Source organism: Silene latifolia, chromosome Y, assembly GCF_048544455.1.
Source record: "Silene latifolia isolate original U9 population chromosome Y, ASM4854445v1, whole genome shotgun sequence".
Classification (NCBI taxonomy): domain Eukaryota; kingdom Viridiplantae; phylum Streptophyta; class Magnoliopsida; order Caryophyllales; family Caryophyllaceae; genus Silene; species Silene latifolia.
The window spans coordinates 390,258,948-390,285,363 of record NC_133538.1 but is presented as its reverse complement, the minus strand read 5'-3'; the positions used below and the strand labels follow the sequence as shown (position 1 = coordinate 390,285,363).

General features: G+C 34.1%; 1 long non-coding RNA gene across 1 annotated transcript in view; it reads right to left on the bottom strand.

The window, feature by feature from the left end:
• Positions 1 to 1,114: 1,114 nt before the first annotated feature.
• Positions 1,115 to 26,416, bottom strand: part of LOC141634369 (uncharacterized) — a 187,251-nt gene continuing 161,949 nt past the window's right edge. Inside the window, exon 4 of the long non-coding RNA XR_012539096.1 lies at positions 1,115 to 1,176. This is a non-coding gene — a long non-coding RNA (uncharacterized LOC141634369). The remainder of the gene's footprint in view (positions 1,177 to 26,416) is intronic.

Sequence of the window (26,416 nt, the reverse complement as noted above, 5' to 3'; positions counted from 1 at the left end):
GGTAGCGCCCATGCTCAATCACCTATAACAAACAAGCTCTCAACAGACATAAATCCCAAGGTGTTTCTCAACTCACTAGGCTCTCACATCAAGCACAACTAACAAGACTAACCAAAGGATCCCAAGTTATATTCTCATATACAACTCAAACCTTAAACAATCAATTTCTCAACTCGTTCACGCCCTCCAATGATACATTCACTCACCCCAAGGTACGAGGCTCAGTTAAAAACATTCTCTCAAAACCGGGTTCTCTTGAACAAGAGGACTACCCCGCGGAATAAAAGGAAGGTGTCCACAAGGACTCTTATTATAAGAAGAAAACGAACCAAGGATGAATCGGGAGAAAGAATAGAAGAGTAGTTACCAAGGCGAGAGAAGAAGAATTAGAAAGACGAATAAACAACGAGATTGAAAGATTAAGGTAAGGTACACTGAATACGAAAAGAAATATCGAGAAAGTGGAAGCATTCTTCATTTGGCATAACCAATCTTCAACATTCGGCAACGGCCACTCAATCTTGGTCACCAACGAGTAAGATCACGGTCATAGCTTCAACGACACGAAAATTAATAACTAACAATTAACAAACCTAGCTTGTAAGATTGCATAATCTACGTTTCTTGGAGGGGCCATCTTGCAAAAGAGAACATTGGTTAGCACCTAACAAATAGTAATCACAAAGAGACTACAACATAAGGTCCTAAGTCTACCCATCATACCCATCTCTCAAGTTTATTATTTTAAGGTCAAGTTATTTATATTGGGGGTGCACAAACGTGCGTCGGGAGCAAATATGCTCTGATACCAACTGTGACACCTTCATTTATTGCGGAAAAGTAAACACATAATTCTAGATAAAAACTGCATGGATATGTTTGTAATAGGTTCATTTGTGTAAAAACCTGTAAATTTTAAAACCTGAACCTGTTATAAAAATATCCAAATGGGAAGGTGTCAAACATATAAGGTCTAAAATAAATCTCATGAATAAAACATCGCTAAAGTCGCGAAACAAAGTTATACAACCCAAATATGAAAAAGGGAGACATATGTCCCTAAAAAGTATATGGCATAAAAAGTGTTTAAGGGCCACAATAAAATAAAGCCAATCTAGGTCCCAAGGTTACTTTGCTCGCTAGCTCGTCCATGTACCCCATATATGCATCACCTACCTGTCAATCGCATTTTATACAAATACGAGAGTCACAGTCAGTGGGGAGTAACTCCGAGTTCTCCCAGCCACGAAATGTCATAATTAATATAACATGTAAACATAAGAATATGAATATGAATAACGCATAGCCTCAGCATATAGATGCTAAACAATCGTGCTTATCATGTGAACAACAATATAACAACACATAGTCCTAGCATGTGAATACTAGACCGACTCATACTACACTATCATGTGAATCACATAACATCCAGGAATCCAAATTCTATCAACCATAGCCGGCTTGCATCTCACCTTCTATGATTCATAGAATCATCAAACAAGAAAGGACAATATATCTAGAGACAGGCATAAGTTCTTAGGACAGTCAATAGTCACTCTGTAACTCGAGTCTATACCACGAGGTAAGGTAAACACCCTAGTCCTAAACCTGCGGACCTAGCGACATGCGGAAAATACCGCATCCAAGACCCATGATCACACACATGAGTACCCCTAAGGACACTACTACAAATGAGCACTTGAGCCACGGCTAAATTCATGGCGCAAGTGTTAAATATCCATGGCTAAATCATTTGGCCACGGGAATACCTTCCGTGACGCAAGTGACCGTGGCAAAGAGATAACCACGGGAAAAACAAGAACGTGGCCATTATTAAATTTTTAGCCACGGATTCTCTCGTGGCTAATAACTCCTGTGGCTAAAAAATTTCCCGTGGCGAAAAATAATTCCCGTGGCAAAAAAAATATATATGAAAATTAAATAAATAAAATATTTAATAATTTTTTTTTCACGATCGATATTTTATTATATATGGAATAGTGACAATCTCGGTACTGGTTTCGCTAGTGAACTCGATTCATTTGAACGTTCTATTGTTTCATCGGTCATGCATTCACGTGCATCAAAGAGGTTTTACCAGGAGGTCACCCATCCCAACACTACTCTCACCTGAGCACGCTTAACTGTAGATATCTTTTGATGTGCTACCGAAACTGAAAGTTAACTTTGTTGATATAATTAGTATTTTGAATCCTTTTAAGTTTATTTTTTTCCTTTTAAAAGTTACCTTTAGTAGTATTTCATTACAGAAATGTTACATGATTTATGAATTTTTGCGGGAAAAACATTATTTTGGCCAAAACAATAAAATTTTCGATGTTACCCTCGCGATTAATGATTTTGACGTCATGTTTTTGCCCAAGTTAGTAAAATCATTTTCTCTACAAAGTAAACTTAATCATGTTTTCCTAACATTTTTTTTATTTCTTTAGTTTATCAACATTCTTATTTTCATTTCTCTTGTACTCAGTTTTTCGTATATTTTTTTACGCAAATGCTATTGTATGACCGTCGTACATACGATATGAAAAATTAACCATTTTTTGATAAAATAATGACCACTTTTTATAACTTAAGGTCTTTTTTTCCCGCAAATTGGTCACTATTAACCAAAAAGTAGTCACTTTTGACTCACAAAACACGAAAAACACTGTCGTACGACAAAATCGCTTATTTTCTTAAACTGATTTCTCTTTGTTATGATGTATCGTTTTTTTCCTCAAATTTTTCACATTATTTGCATATGTGACTTTAAATTATTATAATTTCTATATTTTCCCTGTGATGTGCTCATTTTCAATGAAAAAAATTTCTCCATGTTGAATTTTTGGGTAAATTGATAAAAACTACCAACTTTAGCCATCTTTTTAATAATCAATACCAACATAATCAATAATTAGTAATCACTACGAAAATATTAACTTTTTTCTACGATAGGTGCCAAGTCGCTTTCTCACTCTAATTTTTTTCCTACTTTAAAGGCATTTTCATCTAAGAGAGGGGTTTTGGAAGTGGGTGAGTGGAGATTTGTACTTGAATGATGGCTTTTTGGACTTTTTCAAGTAGGTTGAGATTAGATTTTCAAGCGACTTAGTACTGATCGTAGAAAAAAGTTAATATTTTGGTATTGATTACTAATTACTGATTATGTTGATACTGATTATGAAAAAGGGTCCTTATATTGGTAATGTTTATCAATTAACCCTTGAATTTTTTATATTGATAATTTTTCCGATATGTTTTTTTCTTAATTGATTTGTGGGATATCATTTTTTTCTTTCATTTCTCAGCGCAATTATTTTATTTAATCAATTTTGTAATCTAATTGTCGTTTTTTTTACTCCTAAAAAAAATTTCCCAAACTTTTTTTTTCTCACCAAGTTAAATTTTATATCAAATTCGAATTTTTCTATAAATATCTCACAAATAAAGTTGTAAGTCAAATTTTGAATGAATCAATTTGACAATATGTTAATTTTAGATTTATCAAAGATAGATGATACATAACTTATTTATTTAATTTTTTCTTTAAATGTGATACGATCATTTAAGATTGTTATTCAAGATTATAATGTTTTAATTAAAAAATTAAAAGAAATTCGCGACTCTAAGAATTATATATTAAAACAAATTTCTTAAATTAGAAATGTTTTTAAAAACTTGCAAAACGTAATTGTGATTTCTAAAAGAATAAAAATATTTAAACGATAAACTTTTCTTTGCTTTCATATAAGTTTATAAAATTTTAAAATTTCTTATTACAGTAAATAAAACAATAAAAATATATTAATTAAATTAATCAAAGTATGTGTAAAATTTTATATTTAAATGCATTTTCATATTATTTATATTTGATTAAGTTTCTTTTAGATATTAAGTTTGCCGTAACATGAAAATATCTTAATTTAAGTCGGAAAAGATACTCGCCACAGGAGTTGTTAGTTCGTGGCTAATTTTTTTTTTGCCACGAAACAATTCGTGGCTAATTAAAATTTCGTCACGGGTGTGACATAGTTCGTGGCTAAAATGATTATTTGCCACGGGTGTAGCCTATTTCGTGGCGCAAGCGACTTTTGCCACGGGAAAAGTTATCCCGTGGCATAAATTTTTTTCCAAAATAATGAATAAATTTTTGCCGTGGCTAAGCAGAATTTAGCCACGAATTATAAATTCCCGTGACATAATTCGTGGCGCAAGTGACAATTTGTTGTAGTGTGTGCCCAGAAAACCGAAAATAACAATGTAAGGGACATTGTTTTTCTTATTAATCTCTTATTTTGTTATGCATGCACTAGATCTAAAGAACAAATAATTAAGAAGTTAATTAGTTCACTATTAGAGGAGTCTAATAATAGGTATATGAACCTAACAAGTGGTATAAGAGCATAGGATGTTGCATGCATAATCGGTTATTGTTTTTCCAAGTTAATTTGTTAGCATATAAAACTAAAAATTTGTGATTTATAAGAGTAAGTCACGAAATCATAATGCATGTTATATATTATGGTCCTAAAATGCTTTTAGGTCATTTTTATGATTTATGGTAATTTATTGCTCATTTTTATGTTTTTAGTGAAATAATTACATTTTTATGAGTAAAATAAACTTTTATTTCCTAAAATAAGTTAACCTTCACTACTGGCTGTGATTTTTTAGTATAACCTCACATGAATATTTTATTTATTGTATGTAAAATTTTATATTAATGATTAATATTTCATGATTTATGATTTTTATGTGATAAAAATGGCATAAATAGAGGTTAAATGACTAAAAATGGTTAAACTTACTCTCTGAACTTGAAAATTTTATATGACCTCACAATCATATTTTACAAGTTGTGTGTAAAATATAGCGTTAATTTGATTACTATTGCATGTTTTATGATTTTTATGAGATAAAAATGGATTAAAAGAGGTAAAATGGTTAAAAATAGTTAAACTTCGAACCAGGCCATGAAACTTTAATATGTTGTCACATGAATGATTTATACAGTGTATGTAAATTTTGAGATGAATTGATTTCATTTTGCATGATTTATGAATTTTTAGTGTAAAAATGGCATAAATAGTGACTATTTTAGCATAAATAGCTCACTTATCAGATATAAATTTGTAAAATTGATTTGATTAATTTTTGGATACTTTAGATATTTTATGAGATAAAACCAATAAATTGCAACTATATTTTCTCAAAATTAATTCGAAAATTTTTAACCATGATTTTTGATATTATGAGTGTCATAGAATTATTCCAGAATGTTCAAAAATTTGAAATTTGAAATTTGAAATTATTGTAATTTAATTTGGATTTATTTTATAAATGTTATGATTTTAATGTAAAAAATGAGCATAAAATTAAATCAAGTTGAATTATTGTCAAAAATTGAGTGATGACTAATTTTTGAGTCCTAAGAGTGTTAGGATAATTAATTTGTGCTTAAATGTGATTTAAGTGTTAATTTGTGATTTTAAGAAGTTATGATCACGCATTTCCATAAAACGGGTTATATAAATGATACAAGTTAAATAGGGCAATTTGGCACATAATTTGGCATGATAGACACATATTATAATGCTGCATATTTAAATTGTTGAATGTTTTTATTTATATAATTTTGAATTATGTAATTTTATCTTAGTATGACCTTAGTTTTAATCGATATTACACGTAATGAAAGGGAATATTGATTCGGTTGTAATTTAATGTGATCTTGTATCATTTTTTATTTTTACTAGTTTTTCATATTACAAATGTATAATAGGAATAGCTTTGTATTTTTATTATTATTTGTAATTATGGAGTTTCTTCAAGACGGTGCCTTTCGGGAAGGTGTTCCAACAAAGACGGTGTTCTTGGGAGGTGTGCCACTTGAAGATTCAAGGGACTAAAAGAGTTGGTTTCCGAATATGTAATAGATTATTTGATTTTTTATTTTAGGAAGGCCGTACTAGGAATTTATTACTCCCTACTATTCAGGGTTTTCTTCTCTATTTCCATATTCGGTTATTCGGGTTTTCTTCCCTATTTACTTTTTTGGGTTGATTTGTGTGGTCCAAATTCAATGGCATGTGGGATAGTGTGTTTTGTGTGGTGCAAATTGATTTCCTTATTTTTTGGGTAAAAAGTAAAGGGGAAGAATATAGTGAATAGGTGGGAGTATTGTTTAGCATTTATTTTAATGTGTTGCATGCATTGCCAAATAGCCATAACAACACATGCAATTAATATCGAGTCATCGACCGTGTCAATTATAATTATCGTAGTTCACCGCTTTAGTTCACTTAAAACGTGATAGATAATAAATTGACAAGACCTCTCACCTTGAAGCTTGCAGAAATGCAGGAGTTGAGAGGTTCCAGGTTCGACTACCAGCTGGGGCGATAATCACTTCGCCACTGCAGCCCCCGAAAGGGGTGGCTTACATGGTCCATGTGGTGGTGCGGGAATGCATGGGCCCTCGGGGGGGGGGGGGGGGGACTCAACCCCTCGTCATCAAAAAAAAAAATAGTAGAAACCATGAGTCCCAATTTCATGAGGAAGTAGGCTCGGCTCACCGGAGTACTAAACTTGTTACGTTGGGTAACTGGGTAATAAAATGTTATTACATCGAAATTTGGATTGAGCCCAACGGAAGTATTCGTGACCGTAGTCGCATGTGTTCCGGGCTAAAGATAAATATTAGAGTAATTTTTATCGACCGAGAGTTCTAGAAGTAGAATCGATTAAGAGTTAATCCACCGAGTTATATTGATAGATGAATTGGCTCACCGTGCCTGATGCGTGCATATTATATAGACTTTTACGGTCTCTTTTGGCACGCATTTCTATGTATTTGAGTGACTTTATGTCACTTTATACCCCGAATAGGCTACTTTGTGCTTTTATTGCTATTTTGCAGATTTGTAGCGGAAACCAACCTTTAGTGGCCTCGAGATAGCATCTCTGGAAGATGGACAGAAAAGAGGACGGAAGACTCATGCATGGGAAAGCGTGAAGACGAAAGTTAACCAAATTAAGCAAGTCAGAAACACTACGGAAGCTGAGAAGTGACTGAAGATCTCGATCGACCACATTTGGCTGTCGATCGAGAATACAGAGGAATACAAGCCTTCGATCGTGCTGCCCTGTGCTCGATCGAACTGCCAAGCCCTCGATCGAGCTGCCCTGTGCTCGATAGAGCTGTCCTATACTCGATCGAGAGCCTTAACCTCTCGATCGAGAGGTTCTCCTTTACATGGGCTATTAGAGCCCGTAGGTTAATAAAACAACTCGTGAGTTTTGTTATAAAAACGATTAGACGAGTTGCTACGTTATTATCTTTTACCTATCATTCATTTTCTACATACATTTTTCTTGCTTTTTCTTTCTTTCTTTGCTTGGAATTTTACGATCTTGGATTTGGTTGTTCTTTACGCCGGATTCGCTATTATAGTATAATTTCTTTCCCTTAATCTCTTCTCTTGTTTATGTTTTATAATTGCTCTTTTAGTTTCATTGTTAATTCCTGCCTTAATCTCGTCATTGCTTTATACTATTGTTACATCATGTTTTCCGTTAACATTTCATCATTAGTTATGTTAGTTAATATAATTAGCATGCGTAGCTAATTTCTTTATATGCCGGGATGAGGGAAACCGTGTTAGAAGCATGTTAGGATGACTACTAGGGTAGTTATGCGGTAGGAATCAGGTCTAAGCAATTTATTTGTAGTTCGGTTGAATGAGTGCACGCAGGAGACCGTCTGTTTAGTTAACCCCCGACCTGGATCGAAAGATTGGAAGGGTAGACTTGCTTAGTTATGATAATTGACTCCTATGAGGGCGAAAGTCAAGTAGGATGACCTTAGGGCGACTTTAGACCGAAAGGTATAGTCGGGTTTGAGACCAAAAGGAGATAACCTAGCCCTTCCTACTAATAAACTTACCGACCTAGTAATTCCGATAGTGTGTAGAACACGGCAGACCGAAATCCTGGCATATCTCTCTTTATCTGATAGTTTATCTACGTCTCTCTCTATTTTTCTCTTATACCCTTATTTTCTCTTACCCTTAAACTTTAGTAGTTAGAATATCAAATTCAAAACCCCCCAGTTTGTGACCGACAGATTAGACTACAGTTAATAGAAAAGCCACTCTGTGGAATCGACCCGACTTCCCTAGCTATTTATAGTATAGGCTTGTTGGCATTTATTTTTGGTGTTGAACGAAACGCATCAGTGCCCAAATTAATATGAATTTGGATCTCAGAATCATTTATAATAGTTGGGTAGAGGTCACTATATAAATGCAATACTTGTTTACAAGTATTATTGAAACGATAGATGTTAATTATTTCCTTCATTTCCGTTTTGTAGTTATTTATTTGCAATGGATTCATCTAATAATCCTACACCGATCACAATTAATTAATGGCTTCAATCATTTAAAGAAAAATGTTCCTTGCATGACGATGACCCGATTAGAGAACTACGCATTGGCATTGGTGAGGATGGAAATCTTTGCTATTTTACCACTTCTACACCTCCGACTCCCATACTCATGCCCACCACATCCTTGGTAAGGGAGTCATATGAGGATAATCTCACAAATTCCAAGGTATCCTTGTTTGATGAAGGAAGGAGAAACATCAAATTGAGTGGGAGTTCTAGCAAGAGTGTCCTTGCAACCGAAAGGGGTAATAGTATTAATAAAGGAAAGGCAAAGAAGGGTAAGAAACCCAAATCCAATTGTGAATTGGAAGTTGATAGTGAGACTACCACAACCAAAACCAAGAAAGGTGCCCAATCCTACCATGAATGTCATTATTATAATGTCATGGGCCATTGGAAGCGTAATTGGCCCAAGTATTTGAAAGATATCAATGTTGGACTTATCACTCTAAGTGGGACTTGGAAATATGGAAAATCTAAACAAGGGTGATATAGATCACCAACAAGGAAATGAAGCTAGGGTAGCCGCCACTTCAAGAGGGACTTATGTACTTGTTTTAGCTAATAGCTTTGAGTTGTAATCTACATAATGGTGAATATGTACCCATTTTGTCTAAAAACATTATTAAGATTTCTATGTTTGACATGGAAGGAATTTTCCTTACTTTTACGATAAAAAATAATTGTTATATTTTGTTGAATATGACTTGGCTGTGAGCCAAGCCACTTCTATCAATGGTATTCATGTTTTAGACATTTCCAACTCAACTAAAGATATCTATAACATACAATCCATAAGACTCATATCAAGTGATTCAAATGATTTGTGCATTTGGCCTTTTTACGATTAGGTTACATAAATGAGAAATGCATTTAAAGGCTAGTGTTGACTAGATTTATTGAACCATTTGATTTTTCAATCATATGGAATATGCGAATCTTGTCTCCTTCGCAAAATGATTCGTATTCCCTTTAGTGGTAAAGGAACACGAGCAAGTGATTTGTTAGGACAAATACATGCCGATGTATGTGGTCCAATGAACATCACCGCAAGGGGAAATTATGGCTACTTCGTCACTTTTACCGATGATTTAAGTAGATATGGGTATATTTACTTAATCAAATATTAAGTGAAGCTTTTTAGAAATTTAAAGAATTTCTAAAATGAAGTAGAGAACCAATTGTATAAAAGGAATTAAAGCATTACGTTCCGATCGTGGTGGCAAAGATCTAAGTAATGAATTTGATTTATTATATATAGATTATGACCTTGTGTCACTACCCATAAGATCAAACTAACATGAGTCAAGTTGAGTTGTTGAACTCACTTTTGGGGATTTTTATTTTAATCCGGAGGGTCAACCTGGAAATACCTAAAATAGAGAGTCTATTTAATAGATGACATGGATAAGACTCGCATATTATATGAATCAAGCTGCCATGATAGAGATGGTCTTTTATGAGCTAATGCGTCAGTTTAAAGAAACTTCTAATACTCCACCATATATATGTTTGTAACTCATAAAGTTATCTCTTAAGAAGATAGAGGTATTTCTAAGAGATAGAGTGGGAGTAGATTAGATCCTCACAAACATGTCTTATAGTTAATGTGTTACTTTGTGAAAGTAATGGAACTATAATCTATAAAGATAGAGTGGGAGTATAGTTCACTGGGAGTTTAGCACACATGTCTTGCTATTAAAATATTGCTTTGCGAAAGTAATGGTATTGTCCTAAATCGACTTTGTTACATACGAGCCATAGCATAACAATCCAAAGATTGTTATTCAAAGAGTAGATTTATTTAAAGGTGAGGGTCTCCTTAAAGTGAATAGAGCTTTAGAGTAAATGTGAGCATAGATCGACATGAAGATGTTGAGCAAAATAAATTATGTTAGGAATTGCCACATGTCATTAGATAATTAATGGCAAATGATAATTAAAATTCTCTTTTCTAAAATGGGAATTTAGAAAAGGAATGTGTTTGGAACACAAAACCTTAGCTAAAGATCTAAGAATCCTAACATATTATGCGTAGCTTTCTTAAGTGATCCCAGAATGGTCTTAAGCAAGCATTAAAGGATTATACTTTTCATTCATGTGATAATTAAGAATGGTATCATTCACATGATTGAAGAATCATGATTATACATGAAGTTAAGTGGGATCAAGAATTATTTTTTCCATGTCTTATATGTTGAAAACATATTACTTATTGAGAATAATGTACTAATGCTCTCTTATGTGAAAGATTGATTGGGAGACTAGGAAAAGGTGCCATGTATTCTAAGATTTTTGAATCTATGTGAGAGAATATTGGCATAGACTTAAGAGGCTTATGATGATAAGATCTTTCATATCTGTTTAAAATCAACAAGGTTGAATAGGTTATTCATGGTGATGAAAGTGGAATTACTATATTGGAGTCATGGCCGTTCACTGAACCTATTAAGTTGTTGATCACATGAAATCGATTGCTAATGTTTCCGCCATTAGAATGATCATGTATGCCAACAGACGCACAAGCTGTGATGAACCATATGCTAGGAGCATAATAAGTCAATAACAAGTTAATTCATAAGATGGTCTTGTGAAAGCCTTAAAGAACATCCTTTGAGATTCTTGAGAAGGATTGAGGATTCGTTCTTATGAGTTGCACAAAATTTAGTTTCCAAACCGAAAAGGATTTATCAAAATCCTAGGCTAATTTTATTGACTTGGGAGTAAGAAACTAGAAAAGTGTTGTAGTTTTGTACATTGCAAAGGGAATCTAAGTAAATTGTGATAAAAATGGTCAACATAAGGATTAAGAGTGAATCCCTCAACAATTGACTTTATCACAAGTTATGCGATAACAGTGGGAGCATCTTTCAAGTTAAAGAGCCCAAGTCTAGTAAGAAGACTAGAAAAATACTTAGAGATAAATTCAAGTTATTTGAAATAACATTGAATAGAAGGAAATAGCAATTGACAAAGTTGGAATATATGGATATAGGATATATCCACTTGCCAAGCTTTATTGCATTTCAACAAGTGTAAAAGGTACACTATAGATTATAAGATATGAAGTAGTAATAGCGTATTGACTATTCATATATGATAATCACATTTATCGTTTGAGTTTTATTAAACTCACCCATTACTTTGTTAAATCCAAATGGCTTGTAGAGACAAATTAAACCCCATTAAAGTGAACTGGATTGACATGGTATTCGCCCCTAGTTACTTATATGAGGTGACGTCTCGAAGTGACTAGAGTGTGATGCGATTCATGGAAAGTTCAAGTGATTCATATGGGATGACTAGTCGATCACATAGACAGACTGTATGGGACACTCTGTCGGGCAGTGACCGCTTATAGAGTTCTGGTAATTCATAAAGCCAGGTCGTGGCAAGAGCTGCTATAGTATCTTATGAGTCAATTCTTTTGAGTAGAGACTATTTGCCCAAGTTGGCACAAATTTCTGATTAGCTTTGATTTATGCTCTACGACTATCGTAAATGAAGTCAAATGGGTATATTTTGGGCTATGATGAACTGTGGCTAAACAAAGGGAATAGTGTGATGGGAATTGTCCACTCCCTTGTCAGGGTTGTTTGAAATCTCAAGGCCACTAGAGGAGTAGTGAACTGGAAATGCGTGGCCACGCTCGGAAAGTATCTATGGTAGATAATTCCGGTCAGACAGTTACACTCCAGATCGAGAAAACCACTCAAGATATGATCAAGTGCAAGTACGACCTGCAAGACACCTTGCATTGAGTGGGAGATTGTAATAGGACAAGAGAATTGGTGACGCACACTTGTCTCGGATAAGTGGGAGATTGTTGGAGTATGTGTCCTCAACAATAGTGCGATCACATGTTTAAATCTCATATTTAGAATACGTAAGGGATGATTCATTTATATAGTCAACTGACCAACATTAATCAGTAATGATTTGCTTGCTAGAGTTTGACGTTACTGTCGTAGGACGGTGGTGGTCAGTTGATCCCTTAAGGTCACACCTAAAGGATGATGCCCTTGTCAGTAAAGTTAATTAGTTGTATGTTGATAGAAGTTAATTAATTCCTTAAAATTGAACAATTTATATTTATGAGAGGAAATATGTATCTTATTGTAATGTGATTAAATAAGATTTGATTTAGTGAATTAATATGTTAATTCACTAAATTATGTTGAGGTTTTATAATTGTTTCGAGGTAGAGGTAATTAGTTATTTACATTTACAAGGGGGTTGTAAATTTAACTAACTAGCTATTATGGGACCCATTATATGTTGATATAATGGTAAAATATTACTCAATAAGTTGAGTGAATATATGTTTATTAATTTGTCACATAATTGTTGTATGATCAAATTAATATTTAATTATATAAGATAATTAATTATAAGACTTATAAGCATTTGTGGGACAAATATTATAAAACAAAAATGAACCCATATAGGTACATGAGTACCGTCCAACATGTGAAGATGGTGGAATTTTTGGTTTTGTCATTTAGTTGTTGGAAAGATACTCCAACAACTTATGACAATACTTTTATAAAAGCCTACTACCTACATATAATTAGACTATTGCATGTGAGACAAGGCAAGACCATAAAACGTTCTATAATAGGCATTTTGGATGTGTGATGCCTTAGAAGAGGACTTTTTTTGTTCTTCTCATTTTCTCCAATAAATCTCACATGCAAAAGAAAAACCTCTCTCTTGTTCATATTTTTCTTTCTATCAAAACTTGAGAAGTTTAATCTAAATTGTTCAAGGATATTACTAATATTATTAGTGTAATATATGAGTATTAGTAATCAATTTTAAGGTAGACTACTAAATAAATATCTAGTTAATATTATTTAGTAGTGATAAGGGCTAATCTTGGGTGCAATAAAGAGGAGAATCTCTACATTGGGATTTTTGAGGATCATCCTAATACTCATTATTGCTCAAGAACAAGTGAAGGTATGAGACCTTACTTGTGCCCATAAAACCGAAAATAACAGTGTAAGGGACATTGTTTTTCTTATTAATCTCTTATTTTGTTATGCATGCACTAGATCTAAAGAACAAATAATTAAGAAGTTAATTAGTTCACTATTAGAGGAGTCGAATAATAGGTATATGAACCTAACACTAATTACCCAGGTACCTTCTTATGCGAAATTTATGAAAGATATTTTGACGTGTAAGAGAGAGCTTAGTGAGTTTGAGGCTGTTGCCTTTATGGAAGAATCTAGCAAATTAATTCTTAATAAAGCTCCGCCTAAATTGAAAGACCCGGGTAGTTTTTCTATTACCTGTAGAATAGGAAATAAAGTGATAGAAAAGGCTCTTTATGATTTAGGAGCCAGCGTCAGTGTCATTCCCTACTCTATTTGCAAGAAACTTAATATGGGTCACCTTAAAATGACTAATATCACCCTCTAGATGGTAGATAGATCGGTTAGACGACCCTTTGGTATCCTAGAAGACGTGCCTGTCAAGGTAGGCAAGTTCTTTATCCCAGTAGATTTTCTTGTCTTAGACATAGCTGAGGATGCCCGGACCCCGATTATTTTGGGAAGACCATTTTTGTGTACAACTGGGGCCATTATAGATGTCAAACAAGGGCGTTTGACTCTTGCGGTGGGGGATGACGCTATCACTTTCAGTTTGCCAGGTACACTTGCTAGACCAATGATAGACGATACTTGCTATTTAGTTGATATGATTGATGAGTCTATTTATGAGGTCTTATCGAATACCTTGATAAAGGATCCACTGGAAGCTTTGATGTTGTTAGATGATTGTGCAGATAACCCGGAGAACTATGACGCTGTGTTGGATCTGCTTGAAGCTGCGATAGATGAGCGTGAACTCACCAACGCTGAAAGAGAGAAGGTAAAACAGCTGGTAAACACTTCTTGCGCTATTGAGGTAAAGGTACCTGAGCGTAAGCCTCTTCCTTCTCATCTCAAATATGCATTTTTAGATGACACTGAGCAGTATCCAGTCATTGTTAGTGCTAAGCTTGATGATAAGTAGCCGACCGCTTTGTTAGCCGTTCTTAAGAAAAACAGGAAAACGATGGGTTATTCGTTGGATGATATTCAAGGCATCAGTCCTGATATTTGTATGTACAGGATTGAGTTAGAGGAAGATCACAAGCCTTGCAAACAAGGTCAGCGCAGGCTGAATCAGAAGATGCAAGATGTTGTGATGGCTGAGGTAATGAAGCTACTTGATGCAAGTATTATCTATTTTGTTGGTCATTCTAAATGGGTGAGTCCAGTTCAGATAGTTCCTAAGAAAGGAGGAACTACCGTGGTTAAGAATGATAAAAATGAGTTGATACCTACTGGAGTTGTGACTGGTTGGCGTATGTGCATAGCCTATAGACAGCTGAATGTTTCCACGAAGAAGGATCACTTCTCCCCTTCCTTTTATTGATCAGATGGTAGAAAGATTAGCCTCTCATCAGTTTTTATGTTATTTAGATGGATACTCAAGGTTCTTTCATATCCCTATTCATCCGGATGATCAGGAAAAGACTACTTTTACTTGTCCTCAAGGTGTTTTTGCTTATCGTAGAATGCCTTTTGGTTTATGCAATGCCCCAGTTACCTTTCAAAAGTGCATGATGGGGATATTTTCTGAGTATATAGAGTCTATTATGGAGGTCTTTATGGATGATTTCAGCATCTATGGGAGTGATTTTGATAATTGTTTGTCTAACCTTGATAAAGTGTTGCAGCGCTGCATTTAGGTTAATCTTGTGCTTAACTGGGAGAAGTGTCACTTTATGGTCAACGTGGGAGTTGTCTTGGGACACTTACTTTCTGATAAGGGCGTCGAGTTGGATAAAGCAAAAGTGCAAGTGATTAAGCAATTACCTCCTCCTGTTAATGTCAAAGGAGTGAGGAGTTTCCTTGGACATGCCGTCTTTTATCGCCGGTTCATCAAGGACTTTTCTAAAATTTCTAAACCACTTACACAGTTGTTATTAAAAGATGCCCCTTTTGTATTTACTGATGAGTGTCTTTCTGCCTTCAACAGGTTGAAACAGGCCTTGATTTCAGCACCGATTATCCAGCCTCCCGACTGGGAGCTTCCATTTGAAATAATGTGTGATGCTAGTGATTATGCACTAGGAGCGGTGTTGGGCCAGCGGAAAGACAAAGCTTTAAGTGCGATTTACTATGCGAGCTGAACTCTGGATGAGGCTCAAGTGAAGTACACTACTACTGATGAGGAGTTTTTAGCTGTGGTTTATGCGTTGGAGAAATTTTGCTCTCATTTGATAGGTTCGCAAGTTACTGTTTTTACGGACCATGCAGCACTGAGACCCTTCTTGCTAAGAAGGAAGCTAAGCCACGATTGTTGAGGTGGATACTCCTCCTCCATGAATTTGATCTGTAAATCAAAGACAAGACAGGCGCCGAGAATATAGTAGCTGATCACCTGTCGCGTTTATCGCAGCAGGAAGGAGAGGATCCTTTACCTATTGATGATTCTTTTCCCGATGATTCTTTATTTGCAGTTGCTACTAAAACAGGTGTTGATACGTGGTATACAGATTATGCTAACTACGTTGTAGGTGGTGTGCTTCCACCTAACCTGTCATATTAGTAGAAGAAGCAATTCTTTCATGATGTGAAGCGCTATTTTTGGGATGATCCTTATTTATTTAAGAAGTGTGCTGACGGTCTTTACAGACGGTGTTTTCCGTAGTTGGAGACCAAAGCAATCCTGGTGGGATGTCATTCTTCCTCTTATGGCGGTCAACATGGTCCTTCACGAACCGTGGATAAGGTACTTCAGTCTGGTTTTTTCTGGCCTACTTTGTTTGCCGATGCTAAAGTGTTTGTTTCAGCTTGTGATGCTTGTCAGCGCTTGGGAAATATTTATAAGAGACATGAGATGCCTCAAAATGGCATTCTAGAGATCGAGGTTTTTGATGTCTGGGGCATCGATTTCCAAGGACCCTTTCCGTCTAGTAAAGGTAATAGGTATATTTTGGTAGCTGTAGACTATGTGTCTAAATGGGTAGAGACTATTGCTTCACCTAACTGTGATGCCAAGGCCATGATTAAATTGTTTAAAAAGATTATTTTCCCTTGATTTGGTGTCCCTAGGGTCGTCATTAGTGATGGAGGTAAGCACTATAAAGAAAAGAAACTCACAGCTATATTGTCTAAAGTCAGTGTCCAACATCGTAGAGGTTTGGGATACCATCCCCAAACCAGTGGGCAGGTTGAGATCTCTAATAGGGAACTAAAGAATATTTTGGCTAAAGTTGTTTTTAAATCACGGAAGGATTGGAGTTTAAAATTAGATGACACATTATGGGCATATCGGACTGCCTTTAAAACACCGATTGATGCATCACCATATCAATTGGTTTATGGGAAGTCTTGTCATTTACCTGTTGAACTAGAATGTAAGGCTTGGTGGGTTATTCGTGAATTGAATTATGATTCTAAGTTGTGTGATGGGAACCGTTTATTGCAGCTAAATAAACTAGAAGAGCTTAGGCTAAATGCCTACGACAGTGCGCGCATCTACAAGGAGAAAACGAAGAGGTGGCACGATAAAAGAATTATATCGCGCGAATTTCAAGTCGGGCAGAAGGTGTTGCTGTTTAATGCCCGACTGTGTTTGTTTCCTGGTAAGCTTAAGTCTAGTTGGAGTGGCCCCAATACAGTGACTGCTGTCACCATGTTTGGCTCCGTTGAGTTGGAGCATCCCGAGGGCAGAAGATTTAAAGTAAATGGCCATCATGTGAAGCATTACTATGGAGCATAAAATTATGTTGGCAATGTCGAAGTTTTCTACTTCGACCATCTATATGAGCAAGAAAACTGAAGTCAAAAGGTCGTGCGGGACCTCTTAAACCTACGCTATCTGAGAGGCAACCCGGCTTGTAATCTATTGTACTTTGCTTAAGAACTTTTAGTTATTTTCGTGTGCTTTAGTTGGTAACTTTACGGGCGATAAAATGAATGTTTGAACTCGTTTCGTTAGTTCTATGGGTCGTTTGTTGCATTTTTGCAGGTGCTTCGAATGACGCCTAGAGATTAGGCCTAAACAGCTCGATCGAGTACCCTTTTCTCTCGATCGAGTACTTTCGCCATCGATCGAGTACTTTCTCGATCGAGCACTTTATGCTCTCGATCGAGCACTTCCGTCATCACATTCTACTCGATCGAGCAATTTTTTCCCTCGATCAAGTTCATTTGTTTTTATGGGGCTGTTTACGACCTCCCTTTTTGCTGGCTGGTTTGGAGAGGTCCCTGTTGGAGTATGTGTCCTCAACAATAGTGCGCTCACATGTTTAACTCTCAAATTAAGAATACGTAAAGGATGATTCATTTATATAGTCAACTGATCAACATTAATCATTAATGATTGGCTAACAAGAGTTTGACATTACTGTCGTTTGACGGTGGTGATCAGTTGATCCCTTAAGGTCACACCTAAAGGATGAGACCCAAATAAACAATTAATTAATTGTATTCGATACGGATTAATTAATCCCTTATTTATATGAGTTGGATTTTGTATCTTATTGTAATGTGATTAAATAAAATTCGATTTAGTGGATTAATATTTTAATTTACTAAATTATGTTGAGGTTTTATAAATATTTCGAGGTAGAGGTAATTAGTTATTTGCATTTACAAATGGTTCTAAATTTAACTAAGTAGCTATTATGGGACCCATTATATGTTGATATAATGATAAAATATTACTCAATAAGTTGAGTGAATATATATGTTTATTATTTTGTCACATAATTGTTGTATGATCAAATTAATATTTAATTATGTAAGTAATTAAACATAATACTTATAAGCATTTGTGGGACAAATATTATAAGACAAAAATGGACCAAAATAGAGCATGGCCACCGGTTTTTAGAGTAGATAGGACACTTGTCCTAAGTCTTCTATTTTGCCTAAAAATCTTATGACACAAGCATCACTTGTGATGCTGCCTCTACATAATATGACACTACCAATAAAGCATTTGCATGTGATTTTGAGAAGACAAAAATGCTCTATAAAGAGCACTTTGGCCGGAACTTTCAAGATGAGAGAAGAACATTTGTTGTTCTCAATATTTCTCATTTTATTCTCTCTAAATCCTCATCTCTTCCTTATATGCAAAAACCTCAAAAACCACTCAAATACTAATATTTGTTATATATTACTAGTGTAGTCATATTAGTAATATTAGTAAAAATTAAGGGTGCATTACTACATAATATCTAGTTAACATTAGTAGTAATTTTGGGTTAAATCTTGGATGCAATCAAAAGGAGGGCTCCTAATATAGAGTCTTGGAGTATCATCCTAATACTTATTATAGCTCAAGAACAAGTGAAGGTAGGAGACCTTACTTGTGCCCATTTCGTGCCATACAACATTGTAAGAACCATTGTTTTCTTATTTTATCTCTATTTTTGTTATGCATGCACTAGATCCACTATGACAAATTTAATATGTTGATTAAATAACTATTAGAAATGTCTAATAATAGGTATATGAACATAACAATTGGTATCAGAGCATAGGATGTTGCATGCATAATCGATTTATAGTTTTTTCGAGTTATTAGTAACTTAATTAAAACTAAAAATTTGTGATTTATTAGATAATGCCATGAAATATTGATGCATGTTGTATATTATGGTCCTAAAATGTATTTAGGTCATTTTTATGATTTACGGTATTTTATTGCTCATTTTAATGATTTTTTGTAATTTTATTACATTTTTATGATTAAAATGGTATTTAAAATGCTAAAAATAGTTAAATATAGTCTCTGACCTTGAATTTTTTATATGGCCTGACATGCATATTTTAATTATTATATGTAAAATTTCGTATAAATTTGATTTATTTTGCATGATTTATGATTTTTATGAGATAAAAATGAATTAAATGGAGGTAAAATGGTTAAATATAGTTAAACTTCGAAACATGCCATGAAATTTTAATATGTTGTCACAGTCACATTTTACTCACTGTGTGTAAAATTTAAAATTAACTTGATTCATTTTGCATGATTTATGAATTTTTAGAGTAAAAATAACATAAATAGTGACTATTTTAGCAAAAATAGCTAAAATAAATTACATGTCATGATAAAATTATTTTAGGTTGTATTTATATCCCAATTATCAGATCTAAAGTTGTAAAATTAATTAGATTAATTTTTGTATACTTTAGATGTTTTATTTGATAAAACCGATAAATCGAAACTAGATTTTTCCCGAAATAAATTCGAAAATTTTAACCACGATTTTTGACATCATGAGTGTCATGGATATATTCCATAATGTTCAAAAATTTAAAATTCAAATTTTGAAATTATTGTAATTTAATTTGGATTTATTTTATAAATATTATGATTTTGGGGTCAAAATGAGCATAAAATTATATCAAGTTGAATTACTGTCAAAAATTGAGTGATGACTAATTTTTGAGACCACGAGTTTTAGGATAATTAACTTGGACTAAAATTAGATTTTAGTATTAATTTACGATTTTAATAAATTAAAATCATGAATTTCCATAAAACCGGGTTATATGATTGATATAAGTTAAATAGGGCAATTTGACACATAATATGGCATGATAGACACATATTATAATGCTGCATATTTCATTGTTGAATGTCATATTTTATTTATATAATTTTGAATTATGTAATGTTATCTTAGTATGGCCTTAGTTTTAATCAATATTACCCGTAATGCAAGGAGATATTGATTCGGTTGTAATTTAATGTGATCTCATATCACTTTTATTTTTACTAGTTTTTCATATTACAAGTGTATAATAGGAATAGCTATGTATTTTTATTATTATTTGTAATCCCAGAGTTCCTTCAAGACGGTGCCATTCGGAAAGGCGTTCCGACAAAGACGGTGTTCTTGGGAGGCGTGCTACTTGAAGATTCAAGGGACCAAGGGAGTTGGTTTTCGAATTTGTAATAGATTATTTGATTTTCTATTTTAGGATGGCCATACTAGGAATTTATTATTTGCTTTGCATTTCTTTTAATATGTTGCATGTATTGCCAAATCGCCATAACAACACATGCATATCATATCGAGTCATCGACCGTGTCAATTATAATTATCGAGAATTCGTTTTTTTTAGTTCACTTAAAATAGATAGATAATAAATTGACATGACCTCTCACTAAATTTTAAAATTGAGATTAGCCTTACCAAATAGTAGGACCCATGAATCCCCGTAACATTTGGGGTAGGTTCGGTTTTTCCGAGGTTCCTTCATTTATCATTGGGTAAGTGGGGTAATAAAACGTTATTACACGCGAAATTTGGTTGGTCTCAACGGGATATTATGACTAGTCTTATGTTCCGGGGCTAGAGATGGGTTTTATGAAAAACATCGACCGAGAGTTCTAAAGTAGAATAAATTAAAGAGTTAATTCACCAAATTTGTATAAAGTATGGGATGTATCGGTTTCCCCGTGCCCATATTTGTATAAAGATGGATCTTGTAATCATTTATTATAGTTGGGTAGAGGTCACTATATAAATGCTACACTTGTATTTACAAGTATTATAACGATAAATGTTAATTTGTTTCCTTCATCTCCGTTTTTGTAGTTATTTATCGGCAATGGATTCATCTAATACTCTTACATCGATCACCATTAATTCGTGGCTCCAATAATTCAATGAAAAATGCTCCTTGTATGACAATGATACAACTAGAGAACTACGCTTTGGCAATGGTGAGGATGGAAATCTTTGCTACCTTACCACCTCCACACCTCCCACTCCCATATTCATGCCCACCTCTTTGGTTAAAGAATCTTGTGAGGAAAATCTCACAAATTCCATGACATCCTTGTTTGTAGAAGCAAGGAGAAATATCATATATAGTGGGAGTTCTAGCAAGAATGTCCTTGCAACTGAAAGGATTAATGGTATTATTAAAGGAAAGGCAAAGAAGGGAAAGAAACCCAAACCCGATAATGAATTGGAAATGGATAGTGAGACTACCACAACCAAAACCAAGAAAGGTACCCAATCCTACGATCAATGTCATTATTGTAATGTCATGGGCCATTGGAAGCGAAATTGCCCCAAGTATTTGGGAGATATCAAAGCTGGACTTGTCACTCTAGTCGGGGTTAAGTAATGTGGAAGCACTTAGCAAGGGTGACGTGGACCTCCGATTAGCAAATGGGTCTAGGGTAGCCGCCATTTCAAAGGGAACCTATGTGATTGCCTTACCTAAGTGATTTTAAGTTACATCTACATAATTGTTATTATGTACCCACTTTGTCTAAAAATATTATTTCCATTTCTATGTTAGACATGGAAGGATTTTTCTTTTTCCATAAAAAACAATCGTTGTATTTTGTTTAAAATGACTTGGATGTGAGGCAAGCCACTTCTATAAATGGTATTTATGTTTTAGACACTTTCAACTCAACTAAGGATATCTATTACATACAATCCAAAAGACTCAAAACAAGTGACCCAAATGAATCGTACATTTGGCATTAACGATTAGGTCTCATAAATGAGAAACGCATTAAAAGGCTAGTGTCGACTGGAATTATCGAATTATTTGATTTCTAATCATATGGATTATGTGAATATTGTCTCCTTAAAAAATGATTTGTGCCCCCTTTAGTGGTAAAGGGACACGAGCATGTGATTTGTTGGGAACAATGCATACCGATGTATGTGGTCCAATGAGCATCACCGCAAGGGGAAATTATGACTACTTCGTCACTTTTACCGATGATTTAAGTAGATATGGGTATATTTACTTAATCAAATATAAAAGTGAAGCATTTGAGAAATTTAAATAATTTCTAAATGAAGTAGAGAACCAATTGAACAAAAGAATTAAAGCATTACGATCCGATCGTGGTGGCGAATATGTAAGTAATGAATTAGATTCTCACTTATGGATTATGACCTTGTGTCACTACCTATACGATGAAACTAATATGAGTGGGATTGAGTTATCGAACTCACTTTTGGGGATTTTCAATCCAAAACGGACACATTATTTTAAACGAAAGGTCAACCTGGAGATACCTAAAATAGCAAGTCTATTTAACAAATGACATGGATCAGATTCACATATTATATGAATCAAGCTGCCATAATAGAGCTGGTCTTTTATGAGCTAACACGTCAGTCTAGACGAACTTCTATTACTTCATCATATATGTTTGTAACTCACAAAGCTATCTCTTAAGAAGATAGAAGTATTTCTAAGAGATAGAGTGGGAGTAGATCGTCACAAACATGTCTTATAGTTAATATGTTACTTTTGAAAGTAATGGAACTATAATCTATTGAGATAGAGTGGGAGTAAAGTACACATAACTTATTGTTAATAAGTTACTTTTCGAAAGTAATGGAATTATGACCTATTGAATGATCAATTGCGAGTAGTCCCAAATCGACTTTGTTGCATAAAAGCCATAGTATTACAATCCAAAAATTTATACTCAAGAGTAGATTTACTTTAAGGCGACAGTCTCTTTAAAGTAAGTAGAGCTTTAGACTACCTAAAAGAATAGATTGACATGAAGATGTTAATCAAGATAAATCATGTTAGGAATTGCTACATATCATTTTGATGAAAAATGGCAAATGATACTAATAAAAAAAAAATCGCTTTTCTAAAATGGGAATTTAGAGAAGGATGTGTACGAAACACAAAACCTTAGATAAAGATTTAAGAATCCTAACATATTATGCAAAGCTTACTTAAGCGATCCTAGAATGGTCTTAAGCAAGCATCAAAGGATTGTAATTATCATACTTTCGTTCATGTGATAATTGAGAATAGTTTCATTCACATTGTTGGAGAATCATGCTTATACATGAAGTTAAGTGGGAGCCAGAATTATTTTTCCCATGTCTTATATGTTGATAACATATTACTCATTAAGAATAATGTACCAATACTCTCCTCTGTGAAAGAGTGATTGGTAGACTAGGAAAAGGTGTAAGTATTCTAGATTTCTGAATCTATGTGTTAAATTTGAGAGAATATTAGCATAGAGTCGAGAGCCTTATGATAATAAGTTATTTCATATCAGTTTAACGTCAACAAGGTTGAGTAGGTTATTCATATTGATGAAATTGGAATTACTATGATAGAGTCATAATCATTCACTGAAACTAATAAGTTGTTGATCACATAAAATCGATTGCTAATGTTTCCGTCATTAGAACGATCATGTATGCCATAATATGCACATGCCGTGATGAATCATATGCTTTGAGCATAATAAGTCAATAACAAGTTAATTCGAATGAAGGTCTTTTGAAAGCCTTAAAGAACATCCCTTAAGATTCTTGAGGAAAATTGGGGATTCGTTCTTATGTTTGGATGATATACTAAGTTGTGTGTTGAAGGGTTGCACAAACTCTAGTTTCCAAACCTATAAGGATTTGTCGAAATCCTAGGCTGATTTTATTAACTTAGGAGTAAGAGACTAGAGAAATGTTTTAGTTTCAACCATTGCAAGTTCTACAAACAGAATCTAAGTACATTGTGATAAGATGGTCAACGTAGGGGATGAGAATAGATCCCTCTACCAAAGAATTTATCACAAGTTATATGATAACAGTGGGAGCATCTTCCAAGTACAAGAGCCCAAGTCTAGTAAGAAGACTAGACATCTACTTAGATAAATTCATGTCATTAGAAATAACATTGAATAGGAGGAAATATCAATTCATAAAGTTGGAATGAATGGATACATGGTATATCCACTTACCAAGCTTTTATTGCAATTTAACTAGTGTAAAATGTACACTATAGATTATGAGATATGTAGTAATAAAGTACTGACTATTCATATATGATAATCGCATTTATCATTTGAGTTTCTTTAAATTCATTCATTACTTTGTTATATCCAAATGGATTGTTGAGACAATATTGAACCCCATTGACGTGAACTGGATTAACATAGTATGCGCCCCTGTTTACTTATAGGAGGTGACGTCTCGAAGTGACTAGAGTGTGATGTGATTGATGGCAAGTTCAAGTGCCATAGGGTCATATGGGATGACTAGTCGATCACATAGACAGACTGTATGGGACACTCTGTCGGGCAGTGATCGCTTATAGAGTTCTGGAAATTCATAAAGCCCGGTCGTGGTAAGAGCCACTATAGTATTCTTATGAGTCAATTATTTTGACTAGAGACTATTCGCCCAAGTTGGCACAAATTTCTGAATGGCTTTGATTTATACTCTACGACTCTCATAACTGATGTCAAATGAGTATATTTTGGGTCATAATGAACTGTGGCTATACGAAGGGAATATTGTGATAGGAATTGTCCACCCCCTTGTCAAGGTTGTTTGAAATCTTAGGGCCACTCGAGGAGTAGTGAACTGAAAATGCGTCGCCACGCTCGGAAGGTATCTATGGTAGATAATTCCGGTCGACAGTTACACTCCAGATCGAGGAAACCACTCAAGATATGATCAAATGTAAGTACGACCTGCAAGACACCTTGCATTGAGTGGGAGATTGTAATAGGATAAGAGAATTGGTGACGCACACTTCTCTCAGACAAGTGGGAGATTGTTGGAGTATGTGTCCTCAACAATAGTGCGATCACATGTTTAAATCTCAAATGAAGAATACGTAAGGGATGATTCATTTATATAGTCAACTGATCAACATTAATCAGTAATGAATTGGCTAACTAGAGTTTGACATTACTGTCGTTTGACGGTGGTGATCAGTTGATCCCTTAAGGTCACACCTAAAGGATGAGACGCAAATAAATAAATAATTAATTGTATTCGATACGGATTAATTAATCCCTTATTTATATGAGTTGGATTTTGTATCTTATTGTAATGTGATTAAATAAGATTCGATTTAGTGGATTAATATATTAATTTACTAAATTATGTTGAGGTTTTATAAATATTTCGAGGTAGAGGTAATTAGTTATTTGCATTTACAAATGGTTGTAAATTTAACTAAGTAGCTATTATGGGACCCATTATATGTTGATATAATGGTAAAATATTACTCAATAAGTTGAGTGAATATATATGTTTATTAATTTGTCACATAATTGTTGTATGATCAAATTAATATTTAATTATGTAAGATAATTAAACATAAGACTTATAAGCATTTGTGGGACAAATATTATAAGACAAAAATGGACCAAAATAGAGCATGGCCACCGGTTTTTAGAGTAGATAGGACACTTGTCCTAAGTCTTCTATTTTGCCTAAAAATCTTATGACACAAGCACCACTTGTGATGTTGCCTCTACATAATATGACACTACCAATAAAGCATTTGCATGTGATTTTTGAGAAGACAAAAATGCTCTATAAAGAGCACTTTGGCCGAAACTTTCAAGATGAGAGAAGAACATTTGTTATTCTCAATATTTCTCATTTTATTCTCTCTAAATCCTCATCTCTTCCTTACATGCAAAAACCTCAAAAACCACTCAAATATTAATATTTGTTATATATTACTAGTGTAGTAATATTAGTAATATTAGTAAATATTAAGGTTGCATTACTACATAATATCTAGTTAACATTAGTAGTAATTTTGGGTTAAATCTTGGGTACAATCAAAAGGAGGGCTACTAATATAGAGTTATAATACTACGGTTTTATGAGGCTTTGGGTACTCTATCGAGTGGGGCTTACTATGTCGAGTAAGTATGTTTGGTATACGAAACAGTAGTCTGCCTGTAGGGTACTCGATCGAGTAGCCTTGGCACTCGATCGAGTAAGTGGCACTCGATCGAGTACGTGACTTACTCGATCGAGTGAGTTGGTTATCTGGTGATTTGCGACGGGTTTGTTAATAATGCGGATTAATATATAATACTCCGTCATCTTTTTCCTAAACACTTTTACAAACCTAAAAACACAAATAGGAGAGATTGCAAGTTACGTAGTTCGTTTCATTC